The following is a 21,282-nucleotide window of genomic DNA, read 5'->3' as shown; positions in this document are numbered from 1 at the left end:
AGGAAAGAAAAAGAACATTCACATCCTGACTCTATAATTCTCTCTTTGTGCCATGAGTCAGTGCATAAACTTTATTTTCATTTTTTATTTTTTTACAGTTTTATTATTTATTTATTTATTTATTTATGTATTTATTTATATATTTTTAGAGAGAGAGGAAAGAGAAAGAGAGGAAGAGAAACATCACTGTGTGGTTGCCTCTCACACGCCCCCAACTGGGGACCTGACGTGCAACCTAGTAATGTGCCCTGATTGGGAATCGAACCAGCGACACTTGGTTCGTAGGCCAATGCTCAATCCATTGAACCACAGGAGCCAGGCAGTGCATAAACTTTAATCAGACATTGGCAGTACTGTCAACAGCTCATATGTCACTAGCAGAGTGATGCTGAGTTTCCTTGTGCCAGGGAGCAGACTGCTTCTTCTGCCTTCCCTGGAAGTCAGAGTCCACTTTATTCATGGAAGCCTCAAATGAAGGGGCTTTCTTGACTCTGAGAAAGGAACCTGAAATACAGAACTTTGCCTTTGCTTCTGTTTTCTGTTCTGTGGCTGAGGAGTATAGACCAGGTCTCTCACTCTCTTCCTTCTCTGTGTTACAGAGATGTCTCTCTGAATACCTTGTAAAATGTGCAACCATGGCACTTAGAGCCCATGACTACATCTCACAGGGTCTCCACTGACAGCTAGGGGTCCAGTTAGCCAATCTTGGAAAAAATCAAAGTATTAGCCTTAATCAATATTGTTTTAGGTGTGAAAAATAAATTTAAAATGCAGGTAGGAAAATTAACTTTACCTCCTCTTGAAGCAATAGTCTCTCCTATCCTAGTTATCCTCGTAAACTTTTCTGCCAAGTCCTCCTTGGAGCATCTTGAGGTAGAATTGATGAGGTTCATGACTGCCTCTGTGAAGAGCACAGCCTGTTATCCATAAGCAGAACTGAGCTTCAAAGCCTGATTTCTCTTCTCTCCCTCATTTCTTTTAGATGTGATTCTACCTCATAGAGGAATTCAAATGAGACAATCGATTCCCATGACATTAAAATAAAACTGAGCAGAAGTTGTTAATGAATTGATTTGCTGTACACAAAATTATATTTGTAATCTAAAACCAGATCTGGTGTATTCATGTGTTGGAATGACAGGCAGGAACTTCCATTTGAAATGTATACTACATATACTAGTCCCCCCCAAAAAAGAAAGAAAATCACCCAACAAAACCAGCAGTGTCTAAATATAAGATAGCATAGCTATTATAAAATGATGCTTAGAAAACCAGAGGAATTTCTAGGGTTTTGAAAAGTCTTATTATATTTGAAACAGCCTAGGTTTGGTGCTATATAGTTTATGAGCCTGAAAATGAAATTATAGAACATAAAATATAAGAAAACAAATCAATATCACATAATCAGGAAGCTCGGAAATGTAAAGGACTTTTCATGTGCTACATTTGAGGCCCCAAGTACCAGAATATGGCATATGGAGAGGAATTAGAGTTCATATTATTCCCATGGTAACTTGTCCAAGTGTAACAGTTCCTTCATCAGCTCGACTGTCAAGTTTAACATCCAAGACATGGCTGCGCCTTCTTATTCACATTCTTATTATTTTTAATGGCAGGCAGACCCAGTGAGAAGTGATCAATTCTGTTATCAACTAACTGTAGCTTGAAAATGTTTCTTAATTATATTTAAACATGAGTAGTTAATGTTTAAAAGAGATCATGTTTTCTAAGACAAAGAGAGAAAAAATTCTCCCTTTCCTTCATCAGAAAAGAAAACTGGGACCTGTCCATCCTTCAAGGGCTCAGGACAGCTTTCGTAAGTTGGGGCATTGGTTAAAAGGCCTGGCAGCAAATACCAATGGTTACAGTTCCTAGAAGTGTGACCTTGGATGAATCACTCCTTAAACTTCACTTCTCTCAAATATTACCCCCTTGGAGATACCTGACTTAGCCACCCAAAGGATAATGCTCCCCTGCCTCCCTTTAGAAAAAAAGAAACAAGCTTCTTTTTTTAAATATATTTTATTGATTATATTGTTACAATAGTTCCAATTTTTCCCCTTTACTCCCCTCCACCCGTAACCTATTTTTTTTTGTAATCACTGACACTGTACTAAATTTCTATTTTTTGATTTGCTAACAATAGAAGGTAAACCCCAAGAGTGCTGTATTCCTGTTTCTGAAATAAGACCGAGTCACACAAAGACCAGTTTAGTGGATGAATAATATAATTATAATAATCAAACAGCTACATTAAGAGGAAGGAAAGAGGCTAGCATAAATGCAGGAATGGTAATATGTGTGGTAGACAAAAGGAATAAAATCTTGTAATAGAAAAATAAAACAATTGCTCAGGAGGTAAGTCAGTGGGAAGTGGTGTGGGTGTGAAAGCGGGGAGACTAAAGGTAGCAAATATGTGGCAAAATCAAGAGACTACTGATTTAAGAGGCCTAATTCCAGCCCCAGGCAACCACTTAAAAAATAGAAACAGAAATACATGTGTGTGTATATTTCTCTCTGTTCCAGTTCCTGGTACAGAGCTCCTAAAATCCATGTAATCTCCTAAATGTTAAGAGCATGAGGAGCATTTCTGACACAGAGCTCTTAAATCCCTTGCAACTTTCTGGGTAGTAGGAGTGTCTCATTTTTGAATAAGGTGACTCTGGGTGGCTTCTGAATGGGGCTGGTCACCAGGAAGACTAGGCCATGACCAGAAGCTTTCAGCTTTCAGCTACAACCCCCATCATCTGAGAAGGGAAGAGGGGCTGGAGGTGGAGTTATACATCTGTCATGCCTATGATGAGGCCTTCATAAAAATTTCCAGCATATGGGGTTTAGAGAGCTTTTGGATTAGTGAACACATCCACATACAAGGAAGACTGCATAACGACATACTCTCCTTGGGGACAGAACCTCCTGTGCTCCAAACCCTCCCAGACCTCACTTTGTGTATCTTTTCATCTGGCTAATCATCTATATCCTTCACTGTATCCTTTATAAAAAACCAGTAAACATAAGTAAGTGTTTCCCTGAGTTTTGTGAATCATTCTAGAAAATTATTGGACCTGATGAGAGAGTCATGAAAACCGCAGTATACAGTCCATTGTTGAGAAACACAGGTGACAACCTAGACTTGTGATTGGCATCTGAAGTGGAAGTTGTCTTTTCAGGCTGAGCCTTAACCTGTGGGGTCTGTGCTAACTCTGCTTAGTATTAGAATTGAATTGAATTGTATAACACCCAACTGATATTGCAGAATTTTTTATCTGCTCATAGAAGTGTTCTGTGTTAATGTGTAAAGGAAACAGAAGAACACTTTCTTCCTGACACTACTCAGCATTAGCAGTATTTATTGAATGCCCATTATGTGTAAAACCAAGTGCTGTGAGAAAGAGAATGAATTTCTACTGTGGTCTAGGTAGGGAATGAAGTGGGCACTCTGATGCTCTTCCCTGGGCCCCTTCACTCCTAAGTCCACCTTCTCTGAGATCCACAATTTTTAACACACTGACAACTCCCTACAACAAGCATCTTCTGTGTTCTCTGCCTGAGGGTTTTCCCTGTCTTTCTACTTCATAGACTCTTACAACTTGGCAGTTTAGGGGAGCCAACAGTCCCAGGAACAACAGTCAGCCCTCAAGGCAGATGGAAGTTACTGGGTTAGGTTTCACACTCCCTGTCCTCCAGTAGACACTTCTGAAATGGTTCTATGCACTTCATCAGAGATTCCTGGGTGAGACTGGGCCCTAGGTGCCCATGTAGTAACTTGCTTACTAACACTGACATCGTAGGGTTTTCTCTCTTTTCTGTTTCATTCTCTTCACTCTCTCCACCCTGTTCATTGGCATCCCTTCCAGGTAGTCCACCTGCCCCCAAGTCCCTGTCTCAGGGCATACATATTTCTAAGGAGACCTAGATTAAGAACATATACAGTAATTGAAAACCTTGAATATCTGGCATTAAATCAGGAACATAGAATTAATGTTTCCCAAAATAAAAATTTAATATTTCTTGGGAAGATGAGATTATTCTGGCCTATGATCATCAATGGAGGAAATATTTTATGACAGGACCTTGAAGGGTTGGTAGGATTTTCATAACAATAAGGTCAAGGAGGATAAGGCAGGGGGGAGAAGGGAAAGAGAGAAGACAAGAGAAAGTGGGCTTCAAGGAAGAAAAAACTTGATACTGTTCTTATGAAAAAAAGGGTGACATATAAAAGAGAAGATAATTCTGTAAATATTGGGTGGGGATTGATTGTAAAGAATATTAGAACTTAGCTAAGGTTTAGTAATTTGAACCATAGAAAGCTGAGAGTCATAAAGAGTTTTGAACAGTGTCTTGACATAACAGACAAGATTTAGTGTTTGACTGGGGAGAAAGAAGCCCAGTAGATGAGAGAAGGAAGATTTAGGCCATAAGAACCTATACCAGGGTGGTCTTTCCGGATGTGGATAGGAGGAATAACTGTGAAGAAATGTGATGGAGACTGCAATGTACCACCCAGATCTCCCATTACAGAAGGTTCTGTGGCTTCAGCTGCAGAGAAAGCTGTGGGCAGATACCATTCATGTCCCAGTTGCTTCAGGAGGCCTCAGTGAACTGCCTCACCCAAGGGTGCCACCTCCTTTCCAGTGGTCCATGTGCAAAGACTAGTCAATCTGGGCATATAAAGGACTGACCATCTCAGCACAACTTGGATCAGCTCTGGAGGACCATTCTAACTCCAGGGTTGCCCATTTCTTTCTTTTTTTTTTTTTTTTTTCATTTTCTAGAAACAATTGTTAATTTCTAGTATAATAACATTGTAAAAAATACAACCAAGAACTACTAGACATCTGAGAAATCTCTCTAACATGATAAAGATGGAGATAAAGGAAAAAGAAATTTTGGAGGAAATCCATTATTAAGAACATCAAATTATCATTAATATTCTTGTCAAGGATATAAGATGCTACAACCACAAACTAAAGCAAAATACTGTATAGGAACAGGAAAAAATTTCTTAGAAATTAAAAATATGGTAGAAGAAATGTGAAATTCTAGAGTTGCAATATAAAGGTGAGTAAATTTCCCACAAAGTATAGCAAGAAGGCAAAAAATGAAAAACAGAAAACATAAGTAAATCAAAGAACCAGTCTAAGAGGTCTATAACAGGAAACAGCAGGAATTCTAGAAAGAGTTAGGGTGGTAGAAGGGGAAAATTAACAAACAAACAAAAATCACAAATATTTCATAGGAGTTAAGAGTACGAGTTTCCAGAACGAAATGTGCCCAGCATATAGAGAAAAACAGACCTGCACCAAAGCTATACCTTAGGAAATTTCAGAAGAGAGATGACAAAAGTATCCTACAGGCTTCCAGAGAGAAAAACTGGGATTTATACAAAAGATCATGAAACACATTTTCAAATATGCAAGATGTAAAAAATTATGTCCCATGCACCCTTTCCCAGGAAACTACTGAAGAACAAGCTCTACCAAAATAAGGAAACAAACTAAGAAAGAGAAGACAGGTTACAGAAAACAGGAAAGCAACATGACAAGTAGAAGATCCCAGAATAAAGTATACAACAGGAACATACCAGTTCTCCAGTTAGAAGGCTCCAGGATAGACTTTTTCCTTTTGAAATTGATAAAATATATGTCTGAACATTTTAAGAGAAGATTTAGACAAATGATGGATGGTTTGAGGTCAAATTAATCATAAGTACATAAGCAGACAAAATAAATAAGACAAATGATTAATTCCAGGCAAAACAAGTCATTCAGGAAAGGTAAAGTAATCAGTTTACTACATGACTGAGCTCTGGTTAGCAGTAACATAGTCAACAAAATTACCATATACCTAGATTGAGAAGTTGGGGGGATGAGGACTGAGATGTGTGTATTTATTTAGATAAATAAACCTAACTTTTCAACCTCTATAATGGACAGTAAGTAACATGACCTAAAACTGATAAATCAAGAAGAAGCTATTGAAAAATACGGAGATAGTTTTTAAAAACTCCATTGGTACTGGTTGTTTTTGAAGAATTAAAAATGGAAGTGGCACCCTGACTGGGCGGCTCAGTTAGCTGGAACATTATCCCGTACATCAAAAGGTTGTGGGTCTGGTCCCTGGTCAGGGTACACACACTTAGGTTTGAGGTGTGATCCCCAACTGGGGCATGTACAGGAGGCAACTGATCGATGGTTCATTTTCTCTCCCTTCCTCTCACTAAAATCAATTTTTAAAAATGGGAGTGGGAGCAGGAGAATATTCCTTTTCATAGAATTGACTCTTTAAATTAATAACTTCCATAGAATTATTTGATTCTTTAAATGCACAACTTTTCAATCATGAACTACCCATCCCCAAAAATCTTTGTTAAAAAAACCAATTTAATCTATAAACTTAAAAAAAAAAACTTCACACCTTTCACAGTATTACACCAATCAACTAAAGAAGTATTTTTGAACCTGTATTTAAAAAGTATTTAAAAAAATGCCACACCAAAAACATAGAGACAAGCATCCCCCAGATATTTCACTGGGGCTTGTCTAAATATTCATATTGGTGTTTATATTTGAAACAGCTGTGGCTTATAATAAAAAAGACATGGTTGTGTTTTACATGCCAGGTATGGGCACCTTTATTCAAGATCCTGACAAAAATTATCCCCAAAGTAATATAAATGTAGACACTTAAAAGTCTATGTGAAATTTCAAGAAAATTTTGAATTCAGTCTGGAGTCTACTAACTCAAAAACTGAACCAAATCCACAAGTCATAAATACTACTTTCCTTCATATGTTTAGTATATTTTCTGAAACAAGTCACCAATTTGGTTTTCCTTTCTTCGATATTGGTATTTGGAATCAGTTGAATATAGTTTACATCTTTAAGTTCTAAGTTCGTACTTATCCTGAATATCTTATTATAATTAAAAATATAAACCCAGGAGCAATAACCCTTCCTTACAGAAGAATTCCATTTAATAAATGTAGAATGAGAGAAATGAAAAATCACCATTAGAACACCACAGTAGTAACTGATACACAAGCAAGATTTGCCAACGGATATGAAAATGAGTGGGCAAAGGTTTAAGCAGAAACAGAACATTTGCATAATCTCAAAGTATCTCCAACTAATATTTAGTCATCACAAAGGAAATAATAATTTCAGTAGAGAATCCTAGCAGACACCATCTTCGGTAGTGATTAAGGTTAACAACACGATAAATACATTACAACATCAGGTGTCATAATATACATACTACCACAGATTGGAGGACACTACTGAGACAGGAAAACCAAATGCAAGATGGGATCCTGGATTGGATCCTTTAACAGTAAGTAAAATGGACATTAGTGAAAAGACTAAGAAAATCTCTACTTTTTAAACTCTCTGCTTTAGTGAATAGTATTGTTATCATGGCTAATTTCTTTCTTTGACAAATGGTCTATAGTTATGTAAGATGTTAAAAGAAGGGCAAGTTGAGTGAAGAGTATACAGAAACTATTTTTACAACTCTTCAAAAAATCTAAAATTATCTGGAAAAAATTTTAAGTAACTTTAAAATACACATATATGTATATATGTGTATTGTGTATATACACACACACACACACACACACACACATATATATATATATATATATATATATATATATATATATATATATATATATATATCAAGTTGCCCTGGCTGGTTTAGCTCAGTGGATTGAGCGTCGGCCTGCGAGCTAAGTGTCGCTGGTTCGATCTTCCAGTCAGGGTACATCAGAGAAGGAAAACTCTGACTCCAAAAAACCTCCGCTGCCTTGCGGCATACCTCTTCAGGGGAAAGGCTAAGGGAGTAAACCCCGACAGAAAATCCGGAGCCGGAGTCCCTAAGGCGGTTTGACGTTGTAGTCAACACCGGCAACTCCTGCGGCGCACCTGAACCCAAGCTGTATCGACTCCGTCTTTCCCTTGGACCCTTCAGCTGCGAAGAGAGGGGGGGTCTGCTGCATGGGCAACAGCAGACCCTCCATATTACCCTGCCCAGGCTCTGTAGCTTCAGCGTCATCGCAAGATGTCGATTCAACACGGGAGGAGACAGATACCATGTCACTCCCGAGTCGGACTGCACAGCCATTCTTGGCGGTGCAGATAGACTCTGAAGAAGCTACACCATCGTCTCTCGAGACGGACGGCTGCCGACGACGATATATATCAAGACAATGAAAATTAGTATCTTGGGCACTGAAATAGTAATTTTCTCTCCTGAATTAGTCATTCTCACTGGTTTATGTTAACCTTATTATTTAAGGTTCTCTCCCTTCTAAATTTTGTTTCAAGTAGTTTTCAAATTTTCATAGAAAAGCATTTTTTAAAAACATTCCTATATAGGGCCAAAATTAAAAACCCTAGAATAAAATTATCACCACATTATCTCATAAAATCACTCATACCAACCGTAAGACCAGCCATTATTTTTACTCCATTTCTTCTCATAACCAATTATGTTTGTATTGGTTTTGTATTTTTTTAATAAGGAGAGGAGATGGCTGATAGATTTATTATCACCAATATGTCTGGCAGTCTAGAAAAGAAACATTATCACTTGGCTATCTTATTAAGAAACAGCTGTTTTTCTAATAACAGACACTGTATACTAGACATCACTTTAAGTGTAAAAACTAAATTATTTACCTAAGTCTCTTTTATATGATAACACAGAGATAGCAAAGAGCTACCCAAGCGAGCCCAGCAAAAACCCTTTCAATATCCGTTCCTTAAATTTAGCTCTAAAATGATTGTTACTAATGGTAGTAAACATCTTTTTATAAAACAGGCAATATTTCCTATTCAATTTATTCTAGGGAAATAAACATCAAATCTACCTTTAAAAGAAAAAAAATAATTTTCCACTCTAGCTATGGCTAATTCATTCCCTGAGCATGAATTCACTTTTACCCTCATTGTTTTTTTACTATAAACTAAGCTGAAATCTGCTTGTAGGGCTCTTGATGGTGAAACCAATATTTTAGATGGAGAACAGAATTTCCAAATAGTTGTATTAGTTACTTATACAGTTATTATTTCTACCTACTATGGCACTTAATTTTTCATCTGTTACCTATGCTCCCTACGAAATTTTAAAGTAAATCTTTATCCAAATACAATAAAAGAGCAAAATAGAAAAATGGCCACAAACATTAGCATTCCTATGCCCATGTTATTTTCAAATCGCCTTCCACTATTAACATGAAAAGTAGAAGTCATAAAACTCTAACCTAATGATCTATAAAAAAAAATAAGAGAGAGAGACCTCAAGAACTCATTATACATTGCAATATATTCAAGTGGTGAAAAGATATAAATTCATTCAGAAATGCCATATTATCTGGCTGTCAATATAGTCTCTTGAATAATTACATTAAACATATTACTATAAAATGTACCAAGAACTAGAGAACAATGCTATATTTGTAAACTGCAAATAACAAAACAAAACAGGTCCAACAATGCTAAAGTCCAAGCTGTAATTATATGACATGTATGTTGAAAGCAGTCAAAATGTACAAAACAGTGACAAGTAATCCAGATGTTTTAAAAAACAGAGCCTGTTTGTCTCAGATTATATCCAGTCTCGTCTGGTAGGTTTCTGATAAGCCTGTTACATAAAGTGTATTTACCTCCTGCTGATAAGAAGCAACTTGTAGATATCTGTAAATTTCTTAAGGAGGAGTCTGCTTGGCAATATTGAGAACTCCATAGTTTTCTATTACATTCATTGGTCTGAAAACTGAAAACAACTCATAACAAAAATGTTTTCCAAGTCTTTTACCAGTTTTTCAAGTTTCAAATGAAAGGAAGGATGGAATCTATTGCTTCTTGTCATCAACAGGCATTTCAAAGAGGGTAATTAACCAAAATCAAGAGTTTTGGTCAAGTTAGTAACAGGCTTCCCTTTTGTTTTAAGTCCTTTCATAATCCTTTTTTTCCCAATTTTTCCAGTATGGCCTGGATTTTACAAACAGCCTCTTTCCTGGCCTGTCGGACAGAGTCCTGGCCCCCAGTTTCAACTGAATCTAGTTCCAGAAGTTCCTTTGTTAGCATCTCTTCCAAAAGCCAGTAGCTTTGTCTATCTTTTTTCCTATGAACTCTTCTACTTCTTGCTCAAGGTACTGGACCTTCTCCAGCACATGTATGATTTTCTTGATACTTGGGGGAGTACCTTCATCTGAAGACAAATTCTCTTCAGGAAGATTATTACTTTGCTCTTGATTGCTGGGATGTTCGTTGGTGGCATTACCATACAGCTGAGGCTCAGCACTGTATTGGACTTGGGAATCCAGAAGATCTGAATTATCACTGTTCATTGTTCCCGAGGACTCATACTGATGGACACTGCAAGGAAAGTTGTGCTGGTTCATGTCTTGATCTGATTGGCTATAGGGGTATGAGGAATCCTTGGGCTGCTGGGGTGGTGGTGAATGTGGTGGCTGAGGAGAGCCACTGCTAGGCCACGGTGAAGTACTTTCACTCATGTAGAGATTCCCAGGTGGTGCTGAGGGCACAGCTGAAGGCCAGGGGTAATGGGTTCCCATTCCATAAGCTCCAGGAGAAGCCCAAGAGTCCTCCTGTGGTCATATAGATGGTCCTGGTTGTGGAACACTACGATTACCATCCCCATAAGGATAATAGGGCACAGTCATTCCAGGGTTCTGTGAACCAGGATATCCTGAAACCTGCCCTCTAAGAGGAGGTACTTCAGTCTGGCACTCCTGCTGGGGATGCATCCAACGAGATACTGGGGTTGGGCTGTTGCCAGGTGAACGGTAGGTGCTTGGAACCTCTGTGGGAATAACTGGTCTGAGAATATCCAGGTGTGTAATAAGCCCCAGAGTATGAGGCAGTATTTGCCCCAGGGCCAGTGGGATATGGTAGGCCATATGCTCCATTTGTGTAAGAATTCAAACTCTGGCCTTGCATTTCCGGTCTTACAGGGTATGTACTTGGATACGGAGCTCTAGGTCGAGCAGGAGAATTCCAGTAGTTAGAATTGTAGTTAGAATATGGTGGCTGCTCCTGGTGGCTTCTTCCAGCTCGACTCGGCTCCGTCCAGGTGCTGCCAGAATAGTAGCCATCACCTCCTTCGCCTTCTCCCGGTCAGATGGTCTCAGCCGGGCCGCCCCCGCGCACCCGCCAGGAAATGGGAGGCTGGGGAGGTTCAGGACGAGGAGGATATAAGGGTGGAGGTGGGTGCACGGGCACATCCCCACCCCCAGTCCCGTAGTAGCGGCCGTAAGATGGACCGTCACTGGGGCCGTAGCCCCAGCGCCTTAAGGCCGACATCCGCTCCACTGCTCCGATCCAGGGTTGCCCATTTCATTGGCCCATGCTACATTGGGTATGCATCACAGCACAACTTCACCGTCTGCCCCTTCCTGCTTCCTTTATCATCTTCCACAGTATTGACCCCAAGGCTTATTTTTTTATAGTAAAGCCCTTACATGCTAAATTTCAACTTAAAATCTGCCTACTGTGAACTCAACCTACAACAGAAAGAATGCAAAGGAGCGGGAGGAACAGCGGTAAATCTGGTGATCACTTGTATATGTAAGGCAAAGAAGAAAGGAGCTAGTTTTTGAGATAACTGGGAGCAATTGTTAATAAATGTTTTCCTCAATCAAATTCAGCCATCAAGTGTAAAGAGCTGGATTTTAAAGGTATATTATTTGTTTTGTTTCAGACATGTTGAGTTTAACCCTAAGAGATCTAAAGAATGTGTCATTCAGTAACCCCTAACACAGACACTATTGGTTTTACCTCACTTGTAAGAGTTCTTCCCTATGGCCAGAAATTAGGCCAGTCCTGGTTGCCAGCCCTGGCCTTGTGATCTAAATCAATTAGAATCTTTCTCTAGAATTTTCCGGAGAGGAAGAATCATTGTCTCCTTTGGTCCTGAAGCTGCTGAAGCCACAAATTTCAAGGGGCCATGTCACTTGTCACCAGGGCAAGCCCTTGTGGAGGAGTGAATATAAAGACCATACAGAGAGTGATCATAGGGACAGTCTAGTTGAGTGGGTCCTATTGTGTCTATATTTAGCTACCCTCATCATTGTTCATAGTGGGAAGAATTCTAAAGTGACTCCTAAGATTCCTATCCTCTGGCATAAAAAATCTGTATGATCAACCACTCAACACCTGAGTGGCAGTGCCCTAAATCTATGATGGGATATTACTCTTGTGGTTAGGTTAGATTATAGGGCAAAAGTGATAGGATGGTCACATCTGTGATTTTACTGTGCTATATGAGACTCCATCTTAGCAGACTTCAGAAAGATTTGTGTGAGCCTTGAGGAAACAGACTGTCATATTGTGGAGCGAGACAACTGAGGGTGGCCTCTAGTTGATGAGAATAATTGTGGTGTGTAGTCTTCAAGAAAATGTGGACCTCAGTCCTACAAGCACATGGTACTAAGTTCAACCAACCAACTGAATGAACATGGAAGAGGACCTGAAGCTCCAGATGAGAACACAGCCCTGGATGACATTTTGCAGTAAGTCTTGTGGGTCCCTGAGCAGAAGAGCCAGCTAAGTTGCTCCCAGACTCCTGACCCAGAGACATGTGAATTAATAAAAGCTGCTAATGTTTGTGGTAATTTGTTATACAGCAACAGAAAACTAATATACTATCCTTTCCATGTGTATTACTAGGAAATCCCACTTTCTTAAATTTATACAGATAATTTTCTTCCTTTTTTAATCCTGGAAATTTGGAAAATAAACTAATTATAGGTATGTAGAAAACTAAGCAACCTAATAAAGAAAGAAATCATAAACTCCAGAAACACAAAATATCTAAGGTACATTAACATTTGATGGCCCCTCTGGAGGAAGATAATCAAAAACATAGTATAGGATAATCCTAATATCTAGAATACCTGGGACAAAATAAACATAAATAATCTTGAGATTTCAAGCCATGAGACAATCTTTATTGTGTGCTAATTGTTGCAGGTGGGGGAATAATTTCATTCAGTTGTTACTTATTAAACATAGATAGCGACATACACAGTGCTGAGGTGAGTATGCTAAATTGCTGTTGTCCTACTTATGAACTAAGCTTCTACTGTCATGGCTAGATACCCTGTGCTAAAAAGGAACAGAACTTGGATTTGAACTGTAACAGACTTTAGAAGTAAGAAAGTTCAGACCCCACATTCCACTAATAAGGAAGTGAGAGTAGAGAGGTACAACGACAGAGCTAGACTTGAACTCATATCTCCCAGTGGGGACCTGGGAAAACATGATTTCCTCCTGCAACACTCTGGGCCTCTCACTGAACAGGTGACATGTGTATCAGAGAGTTTGTGCCTCAACAGCTGTTTTATAAAACCATGTTTTATTACACTCATTTTTAACCTAACTATAAAACCCCATTACAGAATAAACTATTTGACATTAGTCTTAGTAATATTTTCTTGAATATGTCTCCTCCAGGGAGGGCAACAAAAGCAAAAATAAACAAAAGGGACTATATCAAACTTAAAAGTTTCTGCACAGTGAACTAAACAACTAAAAAAATGAAAAGACAACCTACTTAAGGAGAGAAATATTTGCAAATTATATATATGATAAAGGGTTAATGTCCAAAACATATAAGGAACTCATACACCTCAACATTAAAAAAAAATGTGATTAAAAGATGATCAGAGGCCCTGAATAGACATTTCTCCAAAGACATAAAGGTGGTCAACAGACATGAAAAGGTATTCAACATCGCTAATCATCAGGGGAATCAAGTCAAACCCATAATGAGATACAACCTCACACCTGTCAGAATGGCTATATCAAAAAGTCAACAAACAACAAGTGTTAGCAAAGATGTGGAAAAAATGAAACCTTCTTGCAATGTTGGTGGGTTTCTAATTTGGTGCAGTCACTATGAAAAACAGTATGTAGATTTCTCAAAACATTAAAAATAAATCTGCCCTATGAACAAGAAACTTCACTACTGGGTATTGATCTGAAGAAAACAAAACAATAAGTTGAAAAGATATATGCACTCCTATGTTCATTGCAGTATTACTTACAATAGCCAAGGTATGGAAGCACCCTAGGTCTCCAATGATATATGAATAAATAAAGAAGATGTAGTACATATATACAATGGAATATTACTCAGCCATAAAAAATAATGAAGTCTTACCATTTGCAAAAACATGTATGAATCTATAGAGTAGTATACTAAGTAAAATAAGTCAGACAGAGAGAGAAAAACACTGTATGATTTCACTTACATGTAGAATCTAAAAAAAAAAGGACAAAAAACAAATGAATAAATAAAACAAAACAGAAATAGACCCATAGATATATAGAACAAATGGATGGTTGCCGGAGAAGAGAAGGGAGGGAGATTGGTGAAAAAATGTAAATGGGAATAAGTGGTACATGCTTCTAGTTATAAAATATGCAAGCCACAGGGATGTAGTGTACATCACAGGTAATATGTCAATAATATTATAATAACTTTGCACAGTGACAGATGGTTACTAAACTTATTGTGGTGATCACATCATAAAGATATATAAATGTCTAATAATCTAATCACTATGTTGTGTACCTGAAAATAATATAACATCGTATGCCAATTATACTTTAATAAAATGAAAAAGAAAAAAAAAGCCCCACCCAATACAAAATATGAGGAGAAGGAACACATAAACTATCTTGGGGATAAAAATAATAGGGGAAAAAAGTTGGCAATTATATAAGTTCTTCATAGTACCATAGGATCATGAGGTGAAAGAAAGTGCGTGTGGAGGGTAGGGGCTTTTCCTGACCCATCACCTCCTTTTTAGACATTGTTTGAGAAGGAAGAAACAAACTTTTGGAACATCTTTATGGTGGCTCTATACCATCACTATACATTAAAACTTTTTGTGGATTTATTTTAAAATATAATTATTATTCAATGAGTGGGGATAGAATCTTGATAAGCTTTTTGAATTTCCTTATAAACAATACTTCTAACTTTGTTAAAGAGATTCAGCATGAATCTAATCAGTGGTTTGGATCTCGATGGCAATTTGCCAGGAATACAGAAGAACACATTAAATATGCAGTCTGCAAAACCCAGAGTGTGGGTACTCTACACATCAATCAGTCTGGTTCTTTGATGGGTAAATTGAAAGGAAAAGAAGGATATGAGGAAGGAACTTATACATTAAAATACTTAAGCAACATTTCAAGTTTAAAATGATGTAAGGAAGGAATAACTATCCAAGTAGAATGCTGTTGATGTTGGGAGGTGGAAGGGGCTCCTGAAAATTTATTCACCTGAATAGCAGTTACAAGAGTGTTCTTTCAGCCCACTAAGTTGAATATGTGTTTTGTGTAATTTTCTGTATTTGTGTCTTATTTTACAATAACACAGTAAAAAGAAAACAAACCCTCAGTTGATTTTTATTTAGAGGTAGAGAAACACTGACTTGCTGTATACCAGCTATTGTACTAGGAATCTTCACATCCCCAAGGGTTAATTGGAATAGGATTGAGGCAAGTTTATTGTTCTCATTTTATAATTTAGGGAGTTGAAATTAAGCAAAGTTTTGCTGATGTGTTATAATGTAGCTAAATACTTATTTGATTTATTTATTCTTTTTCTATTACAACCGTCCCACTTTCCCCCATTTCTCACCCACCACCCAACCCTTCTCCCACAGTCAATCCCCACCCCATTGTCCATGTTCATGGGTCATTTATACTAGTTCCATGATTAGACCCTTCCTTTACTTACCCCAATTCTTTTCCTCATGCCCCACCCCCCAACCCCGGTAACTGTTAGTCTGCTCCTTATTTACATGCCTTTGGTTCAATTTTGTTCATCTGTTTGTGTTGTTCAACAGTTTCCTGTATTAGGTGATATTACATGGTGTTTGTTTTTCATTGCCTGGCTTATTTCACTAAACAGAATTCTCTCTAGTTCCATCCATGTTGTTGCAAATGGTAGGAGTTCTTTCTTTCTGCTTCACTGTATTCCACTGTGTAAATGTACCACAGTTTTTTGATCCACTCATCTACAGATGGGCACTTAGGCTGTTTCCAGCACTTAGCTATTGTAAACAGTGCTGCTATGAACATAGGGGTGCATAAGTTCTTTTGAATTGGGGTTTTAGGATTTTTCGGGTATAATCCTAGCAGTAGAATCACTGATTCAAAAGGCAGTTCTATTTTTAGTTTTTTGAGGAAATTCTATACTGTTTTCCAAAGTGGCTGCACCAGTCTGAATTCCCACCCAGCAGTGCAGTAGGGTTCCCGTTTCTCCACATCCTCGCCAGCCAGCACTTGTTGTTTGTTGATCTGTTGATGATGGCCATTCTGATTGGTATGAAGTAGTATCTCATTGTGGTTTTTATTTGCATCTCTCTGATGGCTAGTGATGTTGAGCATTCTTTCATATGCCTATGGACCCTCTATATATCCTCTTTGGAGAAGTGTTTGTTCAGGTCCTTTGCCCATTTTTAAATTGAGCTGTCTGTCTTCTTGGTGTTGAGTCATATAAGCTTTTATATATTTGGGGGATCAATCCCTGGTCTAAGGTATCATTGCCAACTATATTTTCTCATATGGTTGGTTCCCTTTTCATCTTGCTAATGTTATCTTTTGCTGAGCAGAAGCTCTTTAGTTTGATGTAGTCACATTTGTATATTCTTTCCTTTATTCTCCTTGCCTGAGGAGATATATCAGGGAAAATATTGCTACGGGGGATGTCTGAATTTTTCTGCCTATGGTTTCCTCTAGGACTTTTATGTCCTCTCTTACATTTAAGTCTCTGATCCATCTTAAATTTATTCTGGTGTATAGTGTAAATTGGCAGTCTAGTTTCTTTTCTTTTTTGCACGTCCCTGTCCAGTTTTTGTAGCACCATTTGTTGAAGAGGCTCTTTTCATTTCATTTTACATTCCTTCCCCCTTTGTCAAATATTAGGTCACCATATAGACCTGGGTTTATTTCTGGGCTCTCTATTCTGTTTCATCGATCTATATGCCAGTACCAGACTGTTTTGATCACAGTGGCTTTGTAGTATAGTTTGACATCAGGTATTGTAATTCCTTCTACCATGTTCTTCTGTCTCAAGATTGCTGTGGTTATTCAGGGTCTTTTTTGGTTTCATATAAATTTTTGAAGTATTTGCTCTAGGTCTGTGAAATATGTCACTGGTATTTTAATAAGGATTGCATTGAATCTCTAAATTGCTTTGGGTAGTATGGACATTTTAATGACGTTGATTCTTGCTATCCATGAAAATGGTATGTTCTTCCATTTATTTGTATCTTCCTTATTTTTTTCTCTTCAGTGTTATTTAGTTTTCCAAGTACAGTTATGTTACCTCCTTGGTTAAGTTTATTCCTAGGTACTTTATTTTTACTGTTGCTATAATAAATAAGATTTTCTTTTCCAGATGCTATCTCTGAGATTTTATTGTTGGTGTACAGAAATGCCTTTGATTTCTGAATATTGACTTTGTACCCTGCTATTTTGCCGAATTTCTTTATTAAGTCAACTAGTTTTTTTCATGGAGTCTATAGGGCTTTCTATGGACACTATCATGTCATCTGCAAATAATAACTGTTTCATTTCCTCTTTTCCAATTTGGAGGCCTTTTACTTCTTTTTCTTGTCTGATTGCTGTGACTAGAACTTCCAAGACTATGTTGAATAGGAATGGAGAGAGTGGACATCCTTGTCTTGTTCCTGAACTCAGGGGAATGCTTTCCGTTTTTACCCACTGAGTATGATGTTGGCTTCAGGTTTCTCATATATGGCCTTTATTATGCTGAGGTATACTCCCTCTCTTCCCATTTTCTGAGTGTTTTTATAATAAATGGGTGTTGTACTTTATCAAATGCTTTTTCAGCATCTATTGATATGATCATGTGATTTTTGTCTTTAATTTTTTTTTTAGGTGATGTATTACGTTTATTGCTTTGTGAATCTTAAACCATCCTTGTATCCCTGAGATGAATCTCACTTGATCATGGTGTATGATCTTTTTAATGTATTTCTGGATCAGGTTTGCCAATATTTTTTTGAGGATCTTAGCATCTATGCTCATTATCGATATTGGCTTGTATTTTTTTTTTTTGTTTGTTTTTTTGTTTTCTTTGTTGTGTCTTGACCTGGTTTTGGAATTAAGGTAATACTGGCTTCATAGAAAGAGTTTGAGAGTCTTCCCACTTCTTGGATTTTTTTGAGTAGTTTGAGAAAGATAGACCTTAATTCTCCCTTAAATGTTTTGTAAAATTCACCTGTGAAACCATCTGGTCCAGGGTTTCTGTGTGCCGGTAGTTTTTTTATAACTGCTTCAATTTCATTAGTTGTTATTGGTCTATTCAGGCTTTCTGCTTTTTATTCCATTTTGGAAGATTATATGTTTCCAGAAATTTACCCATTTCATCCAGGTTGTCAGATTTATTGCTGTACAGTTGTTTATAGTAATTTCTTATAGTTCTTTATATTTCTGTGGTATTGGTTGTGATATCTCCGCTTTTGTTTCTGATTTTATTCATTTTCTTGATGAGCCTGGTTAAAGTCTTGTTGATTTTGTTTATAATTTCAAAGAACCAACTCCAAGCTTGATTGATCTTTTGAATTGTTTATTTAGTCTCTATGTCATTTTCATTGTGATGTTCTTTGGAGTGTGCCTCTTTAAGTTCATCTTTATTGGGACTCTCTGTGCTTCCTGTACCTGTGAGACTTTTCTCTCCTCTAGTTCAGGAAGCTTTCTGTCATTACATTTTCAATCAGATTTTCTATCCCCTTCTCCTTTTCTTTTCCTTCTGGTATTCATATGATGCAGATATTTTTGCATTTCATGTTTTCCTGGAGCTCTCTTAAACTCTCTTCATTCTGTTTTAGTCTTTTTTAATTTTGTTTCACTGTCTGAGAATTTTTTTCTATGTTGTCTTCTAGCTCACTGATTTCATTCTTTGCTTCAGTTAGCCTCCTTTTGATTCCTTCTACTGTGTTCTTCAGCTCAGAAATTGTATTCTTCATTTCTTCCTGGTTCTTATTGATAATTTCTATGTCCTTTTTCATGCTGGTGTAGTTTTCAATAAGTTCCTTGTAGCTTCCCTGGAGTTCTTTGTAATTTCCCTGGAGTTCTTTCTAGTTCCCCTGGAGTTCATTGTAGTTTCCTCTGAGTTTATTGAGTTCACTGAGGTTCCTTGTTACCATTGTTTTGATTTCCATATATGATAGTTTGCTTCCATTAATTTCATCTATCTCTGCTTCTGGGAATCCCTTCTGTCCTTTTGATGGGGTGTTGTTTCTCCCTTTCCCCATTTTAAGTGGCTCTTCTTATTTGTTTCTGTTCTTAGTTTGACCTGCTTTTATTTCCTGCCTCTGTGGTGTGACCTTCTTGTGTACAGTTCTTGAGCTGCTGCCTCCAACTAATACCACTTAGAGGGGAGTAGTCTGCTAAGAGATTTCTCTCATAGCACTGAGGATGATTCTACACTGGGCTCTAGTCCACTGCTCTCCCATCTTTTTCTACAGAGTCAGCACCCAAAACTTTTTACAAAGCTCCTCTAGTTCACTTCATCCTCCTTTGGCCTCAGTCAGAGGCACGTTCACTGTCTTATGCAGACTAGGGGCTGGCAAGCTTCAGTCTGGCTGTTTGCATGCCAGGGTGAATGATTGTGGGTGCTTCTGCATGCCACCCAGGGGTGAGCTGCGGGTGGACCATTTGCTCACCAGGGAGGGCAGAGAGGTTGGACACCAGGGCAGGCAGGTTGTGAGTGCTTCTGCACAATGGCCTGGGGCCGACCACAGCTGAGCCTGCTTGCCATGGAGCAGGCTGGTTGCATGCTGGTGTGGACAGACTGAGCACTCCCTCATGTGTCACACGGGGTAGGGAGTTGGCTAGTGAGTGAATGTGCTCCTGCACATGTGTCCCTCAAGAATATCACCTAACCCTAGCTTTTCTCCCCTGGTCTGCAAAAACAAACAAACAAACAAAAAACAGTTGAAAGAAAACACACACACACACACACACACACACACACACACTCATGGGGAAAAAACACGGTGCTCCTTGCCTCTCAGAGCCAGACACCACCTGGCCCACTCCTGGCTCTGCCAGTGGGCAGAGCCTCGCTCTTCACCCCTGACTCCTCTCAGAGAAACCTAGGGTCACAAAAAATCTTTGTGCACTGCCAGCTGCAGCTCAGGGAGTCAATCCAGCCAAAACTTGGTGTCTCGCTCATTTCTCCTCCATGATCCTCACCAGACAAGTCACTCATAGATGGTCTCCTCTGCTGCCAGCAGCACCAAGGCTCAACGGCTGCTGTATCCAGATGTTAACTGAGATGCTCTGTCCACAATTAGCCTAAACTACAGACAGGTCTTGGGACCAAGCAAGCACAGCCTCCCCTCTCTGTTCCACCATCTTTAGTCCTCGTAATGTAGCTTAATGTTGACAATTCCAGTTTTCTTGAAAGGGTATGGTGTAAAGGGACCAGACAAAGAGATTCAGGGAATTCAGGGTAATTCCTACATTGGTTTCCAAGAACTCTAGAATGCAGGAAGTGGAAGGTACCTTTGTTGAAAATCTACCATAAACGTCTCTTCACTTTTAAGTAAACACACTCTTCAAGTGCAGAGAGAAAGAACCCATGGCATAGATAGTTACAGAGAGAACATAAATCCCAGTTTTCTTACTCTCCCTTCAGCATTTAAGAAAAGGAATGATCGTTTCCTGATTTCTGAAAAGTTGTCTCACTCTTTACCTATAGAAACTGATTTATCCTCCACCACTTTAAAGATAGGGGTTGTTCTGCCAGTAACAACTGAGAAAACCATCTTAATAATTGTGTTGTACTATGCTAGTTATTCTCTTTGGCATTCTCTTCTACCACTTCATACTTCTGTCCATGTTTGGCCACCTGCCAAAGGCCTGAGCCCTCTGGACTTCATCACCAGGCTTTCTTTACTCAGTGGCTGCTGCATGGAGTCAGCCAATGAGATGCTCTAGCAAAGTACCACAGGGTTGGAAGAGAGAGGATGAGGTATTTTGCCCCCTGTTGTACCCCTTCTTCCACATGGTGAGTATGATAATGTGGCTGGTCCTACCTTACTACAGTCTCCTCCACCAACCCAGCTTTCACAGGCTCCAGTAAACAGCACACTCTCTCTTTACCTCTTCAGATCAGAGGTAGCACTGGCTTCCCCATGTTGCTTGTTTCTGGATGGCTCAACCTTCCTCCTTTGTTCCCTTAACTCTGCACACACTTTGGTAAAGA

General features: G+C 38.5%; 1 pseudogene; it reads right to left on the bottom strand.

The window, feature by feature from the left end:
- Window positions 1-9,956: 9,956 nt before the first annotated feature.
- On the bottom strand, window positions 9,957-11,327 carry LOC150003084 (BAG family molecular chaperone regulator 4 pseudogene; annotated as a pseudogene).
- Window positions 11,328-21,282: the final 9,955 nt, after the last annotated feature.

This window comes from Furipterus horrens, unplaced genomic scaffold (genome assembly GCF_987537825.1).
Source record: "Furipterus horrens unplaced genomic scaffold, mFurHor1.1.pri manual_scaffold_8, whole genome shotgun sequence".
Taxonomy (NCBI): Eukaryota; Metazoa; Chordata; class Mammalia; order Chiroptera; family Furipteridae; genus Furipterus; species Furipterus horrens.
Note: the sequence above shows the minus strand (reverse complement) of the source record. Positions and strands in the feature narration are given on the sequence as shown.